The sequence below is a fragment of the Equus caballus genome, unplaced genomic scaffold (genome assembly GCF_041296265.1).
Source record: "Equus caballus isolate H_3958 breed thoroughbred unplaced genomic scaffold, TB-T2T haplotype2-0000451, whole genome shotgun sequence".
NCBI classification, from domain to species: Eukaryota; Metazoa; Chordata; class Mammalia; order Perissodactyla; family Equidae; genus Equus; species Equus caballus.
In genome coordinates, this window is record NW_027221893.1 from 2,485,044 (window position 1) to 2,491,420 (window position 6,377).

A 6,377-nucleotide genomic window follows, 5' to 3' on the forward strand; every position below is an offset into this window, starting at 1 on the left:
CGCTCGCCTCCCACCAGCCCCCAGGCCCACGCCCCCAGGTACCTCTCCCAGACGGAATCCTCTTCGCAGGCGCCCTGGTCGTCCGTGTCCGGCAGGCAGGAAGAGCGGGAGCTGAAGGACGGCCTCCTCAGGCTAGCGGCCGGCCGTGGCTGTGGAAGGCCCGGGCTGCTGTGCCCAGCGGGGACACGGAGCGGCGTCCACGGACGCCGGGGCAACGGACGAGCCCGGCCCGGGAGAGAGCAGCAGAGCGCGGCCGGACTCCGCCGGGCTCGGCTCTGGGCAGGCAGGCGCGGCTGGCCGACGCCTCCCCGGACGGCGGCCCAGCAGCCGCGCGCTCCCCGCGCGCGCCGCCGCCCCCACGCTCCCCGGCCGCTGCCCCGCCCCCCCTCCGGCGGTGGACTGCGGACAGCCACAGGGACACCCTCCTGGGAGAACTCCTGGGGCCCCGCCCACACGCTGCTTCGGCCCTCCGCGGAGCGGCCAGGTGCGCTGACAGGGACGCAGGGGCCCCGCTACGCTGGCTCTCGGGGGAACTGCAGCCTCCTCGGGTTTGACTTGAATGTCACACCCGAAACCATGCAACGCCCACAAGAAAGCATAGGCAGTATGCTCTTTGACATCAGTCTTAGCAGCCTGGTTTCAAGTACCACGTCTGACTGGGCAATGCAAACAAAACACAAAAGGAACAAATGGGACTACGTCAAAGTAAAAGAAATCTTCTGCACGGCAAAGGAAACCCTCCACAAAACCAAAACACAACCTAACAGCTGGCAGAAGAGACTTGCAAACCATATATCGGATAAGGGGTTTCTAGCCCAAATACAGAAAGAACTCACACAGCTCAACAACAACAAAAATCAACAACCCAATTAAAAAGACGGGCAAAAGATCTGAGCAGTGATCTCTCCAAAGAAGACATGCGGATGGCCAACAGGCAAATGGAAAGGTGCTCAACATCATTAGCCATCAGAGAAAGGCAGATCAAAACTACAAGGAGAGGTCACCTTCCTCTGCTCAGAACGGCTCTAATTAACGACACAAGAGACAAGTGTGGGAGAGGATGGGGAGAGACGGCAACTCTCCTACACTGCTGCCGGGAGTGCAGACTGGTGCAGCCACTATGGAAAGCAGTATGGAGCATCCTCGGAAAAACTAAGAATCCGTCTACCATATATATGATCCAGCTAGCCCACGGCTGGGTATTTATCCAAAGCACTCGAAAACACCAATGCAGAAAGACACCTGCACCCCTAGGTTCACTGCAGCATTATTCACAACAGCCAGAACTTGGAAGCAACCTAGGTGCCCACCAAGGGAAGAATGGAGAAAGAAGACGTGGTATGTATACACAATCTACTCAGCCCTAAGAAATGATGAGATCCGGCCATTTGTGACAACGTGGATGGACCTTGAGGGTATTATGTGAAGTGAAATAAATCAGAGGGAGAAAGTCAAACACCGTGTGATCTCACTCATAAGTAGAAGTGAAAAACAATGACAACCACACACAGAACATCGGAGATTGGATTGGTGGTTACCAGAGGGGAAGGGGGCAGGGGAGAGAGCAAAAGGGGCGATGAGGCTCACATGTGAGGTGACGGACTATAATTAGTTTTCTGGTAGTCAGAAGGTTGCAAGTTCAAATCACGTCGGGGTCAAGGTTGTGACTTCTCTTTGGCAACCGATGTAAATTTTGTCTGGCACCTCCCAACGTCGGACTGTCTCTTACCTTTTCTTTACTCCCAAGGGAGTTCTTGTGAACAACTCTGCGATGGACAGGCACCTAAGCTCGACGGTAAGGATGACCTAGAAGGGAAGAAAAACCCAGACGATCTGAAATTTAGATTGTTATGTTCATTTCCTTATCTTGGCTGTGCTTCAGATATGACATGGAAACAGGGCATGAGGAGACTTTGTTAATGAATTTACCCTGGTGTGAAAGTGGTTTTATTGGGTCCCCAAATGGATATGGCATGGTGTCCCTGAGTGGATATTTGTGTCACCTTGATGAAGAAGTTAGTTTCCCAATTCTCTTCTCCTCCTCCCACCCCTCACACACACACAAAAACACACACACACATTTTTCACACTTTGAGCTTCCTTTGTCAAAAGCCCCTGAACACTGTGGTTAAAGGGAAAATACCGTGAAGCTGATGAACAATTTATGTTGAGGGTGCGGTCCTTGAACTCTCTGAGAGTGGAAAATTATCCTGACGTTTACCTCCTTTTTACTTAGGATTCATCTAATTGCGTCTCTCCAATAGGACTATGAAACAATCAAGTTCCAGATACAAACCAGTTGTCGTAACCTGAGAACGAGGAAAAACCCAAGTTTGCAGAAATGGAGATCTTTGTGGCTTTGTCAGGATTAAGCTTTCACTGCGTCAGCCTCACTCCCCATTCAGTTTAAAACCTGTCCTTTGCTGAGCTTAAAGAAATAATATAAAGGCTCTTCTAGGTACGGTTTTTAAAAGGCACAATTGATGAAATCTTCAAATCGACAGCATAGCACTTGCTTTGAGGTCCAAGTGACTTGAACACCCAACCTTCGGGTCCAAAGTCAGATGTGCTAACACTGTGCCAGGAAGTCACAGACACCAACCCTTTTCATATATTTAACGTATGCTAATTTCTCAGTTGCCAAGTTCGGTGTTTACTATCTATGTGTCCGGACAGTTTGGGATTCCTTCTAGGCTCCTTGTCCTTTCATCAGGAGGATGTACAAAAGCAAGATGAAAAGGTGGGAAAAGTAGAGAAAAACTTAGAGCAGACTTGTGGATGGGGGCTCAGGGAATACTTGCCTTTAGCAACCGCAAACAACCAGCTCTTCCTGGGGCTTTTGAGGCTCTGGCTACGCTCTGAGCTGGTCCCGCCCTTTTTCCAGGACTTCTGGTTCCAGCTGCCATTGAGGTTTACTCAGAAGGAATGTGAGGTGGGATGGGGAGAGTTCCCTTTGGCAAGGGAGCATCCTAAGGACCAGCAGGCGCCTGGGGGAATTTCTACCCATGGGGGAAATGGGAGAGGAGCCAATGGAAGCAAACGCTTGGAGTCGTTTGTCTTCCCGGGAGCGGGTGTTTGGGAGCAGCCTGGGTTCTTAGCTGGAGCCCTGTCCTATTTGGGGGACACAAAGTGGCCTGGGGACCCAACCTGTCCACTCCCTCCCTTCCTACCTTCACGTTCCTGAGAATGGCCTGCAGGACTGACTCCCCATGTCATCTGCCCAGGGACGGTCATGCTTGACCCTCCCTCCCTCCCTCCCATCCCTATGTTCAGATGCCTGGAATTTAGCTGGAGCTCTGAGCGTCCCAGGTCTTCTGTAAAGAGAAACGTGGGCGCTGCTGTGGGAATGGGCTCTCTGTGTGGTGGCTCCGCTTCTGAAGGTTTTCTTCTCTTTAGAGTGACCCTAAGAGCAGTTTTCCTAATTTGATTCCCAAACATTTCCATAATCCTAATAAGTCTCACATACACACACACAGACACACACACACACACACCATGTTCTAGGATGTCCAAGCACCGTTTTAGTTGCTGGCAACAGGTCAGAGAACAAACGAGACCCAGCTTTCAGGGAGGCATCAGTCTCAGAATGTACCTGAAGATATTTGACACCTGACAGGCACAACACATAGGGAAGCCTGAGGAGACGATGATGTCTGGATAGGGCTTCTCTTCCTTCTAGCCCTTCATACAAGAGTGTACTAGAGTCGCACCTATGAAGATGACTTTGGTTTTTCTCTATTTTATTTTATTTTATTTTAGCGTGTGTGTGAGTGAGGAAGATTGGCCCTGAGCTAAGATCTGTTGCCAATCTTCCTCTTTTTTTTTTCTCCCCAAAGCCCCAGTACATAGTTGTATATCCTACTTGTAAGTTAGTCCAGTTTTTCTACGTAGGATGCTGCCACAGCATGGCTTGACAGGTGGTGGGCAGGTCCACGCCCAGGATCCGAACAGGTGAAGCCCAGGCCACCGAAGCAGAGTGCTCGAACTTAACCACTATGTCACTGGCAGGCCCCTCTCTCTATTTTAAAAAGAGGATGATTGCTACTTTCTTTTCCTCTTAAAGAGTAAAATATGATTTTTTTAAATACAGGAAATTTGGAGGAGAAAAGTTAAAATTACCCATAATCAAACATCTCAGAGAAATCAAGGCTGTTGTGGTGATGTGCAGCTTCCCTCGTATTTTTCTATATCTGTATATCCTGAAACATTGCTTTCTTATAAAAAATTTTGTTGTACAACAATTTCCCCAGTAGTACTATACTGACAGGTATTACCTATACATTTAATGCGTATTTTCAAAACAGCTTTATGAAAGGAAGGAGGGAGGGAGGCAAGGAGGGAGGAAAGAAACTCAAGAGAGAAAGAAAAAGGTTGCCAACTGGCTACCCCAGTGGAGAGCCCAGTACACTTCCCATCGCAAAATCCTGTACAGCCAGATAGCCAGGAACCGCAACCAGTGTTGCCTTCCCAGGGTTCTTGGCTTACAGTGAATATGGTCCATTCATTCCACATTTCTGGGTGCGGGACATTGAATTGGTTTCTTTTCCAGAAAATCTGAAAGATTCCTCATTTTAGTCATTTGGGTATTAGATCATTTGAAAAATGGAAATTTCCAAAACAATTAAGTTACACAACTTTTTTTTTTTACCCCCAAGAAAAGAGATTTCTGGTGTGAAGCATGTAGAAGCTTCTCTCATTAAAACCCCTGGAAAGAGGCGGCTGGGCCTTATCGGGGAGTCCATAAGCTGTGCTGGTTGTGGCTCCTCCCCCTAGTGAAATCCAGTTCTTCTTCCTCTTCTGCTTCGAGCCAAAAGCCCTGCACACTGTAGGGACTGAGAAGACATTGAAGCTACTTAGAGAGGAAGGAAAGCAACTCAACTCTAGCCAAGAAGAATGTGAAATTGCCCATGGTTGCAAGGGCTTCTAGGAGTGACCAACTGATTTCCTGGGCCCTTGGTTACCCACTAGCCTCGGAATCGTCAGGCTGAGAGCAGGTTCCAAGGTGTCCTTTAAGCTCTGCTAGTTTCAGCTCTGCACAGGTGGAGCGTCTGCAGCATTTTCTCCAACCCAGTGGGGCACAATTTGGGACACACTGCTGCTTCCTACATCAGGGCCATGGGCCACCTGACCCTCAGTTCTTGCCTCTGCAGAACCGAGATGCAGAAATCTTTGGTTTCTGGGACTGAGACACGGGTCCTTGATCCTCTTTAGCTACGTAAGGGGCTCCTGGATCCTCTGGAACTGTCCAGCAACTCACAGACAAGAAATGAAACTAGGGGTGGGATTCAGGGTTCTGGCCCAGAGTCTCCTGTTCTTCCAGTTGAGATGGGACTGAGTGAGGATGCCAACCCACTAGGATGAGCCTTGGGAGCAAAATTTAAGGGTGTGTCTAAAACCTCAGTAATCAACATCAATAATATTTTAGTTGTGATGAAATACACGCAACATAAAATTTTCCACTGGGACCATTTTCAAGTGTACGGTTCAGTGGCATTAAGTACATTCATACTGTCATGCAACCACCACTACCATCCATCCACACAACTCTTTGCATTTTGCAAAACTGAAACGAACTCTCCATTCCCCTCGGCCCTAGCCCCTGGCAACCACGCTTCTACTTTCTGTCTCTGTTTGGCTGCTCTAGGTGCTACTTTAGATACATGCTCACAAAAGTCCTGAGAAGGCCCTAGAATTTCATCTTTGGCTGATCTCCAGGCTCAGTGCAAGTGAAGCAAAGTGAAGGAAGTGGAGGCAGAATTGTAAATGAACGGAGTATTCAATGAAGACCCAGGCATAGAGCTAACCTGCAAAGAATGAGAGTTTCTCTCTCTCTCTTTTTGCCTCCTGACGTTCAAGAAATCTCTATCAAAACACTAGCTGAATGCAAGCTAAAGGAACAGAGACTTCAGAGACTACCCAGGACAAAGAATACAGACTTTACAAAAATAGTTTAGAAAAGACACTAAACAATCATCTGCAGCCTACAGCAAGCAACAGAAAAACCCTGAACGGGGGATGAATCAGATTTTCAGGGTTACCACATTCTACTATTAAAAAAATTCATTTTCAGCAAAATGTTGTGAAGCATGCAAAGAAATAAGAAAGATGATCCATTCATATAAATCAACAGAAATTCTTGATGAGCCTGAGTGTAGAAGCTTTATTTTACTCTATAATTATAGGGATATACTGGAGCCAGAATTTCTAACTTTTTAATTTTTAAAATTGTAATTCAGGGGCTGGCCTGGTGGCTTAGCGATTAAGTTCACATTGCTTTGCTTCAGCGGCCTGGGGTTTGCTGGTTCGGATCCCAGGCGCAGACATTGGCATCGCCCATCAGGTCATACTGTGGCAATGTCCCATATACAAAATAGAGG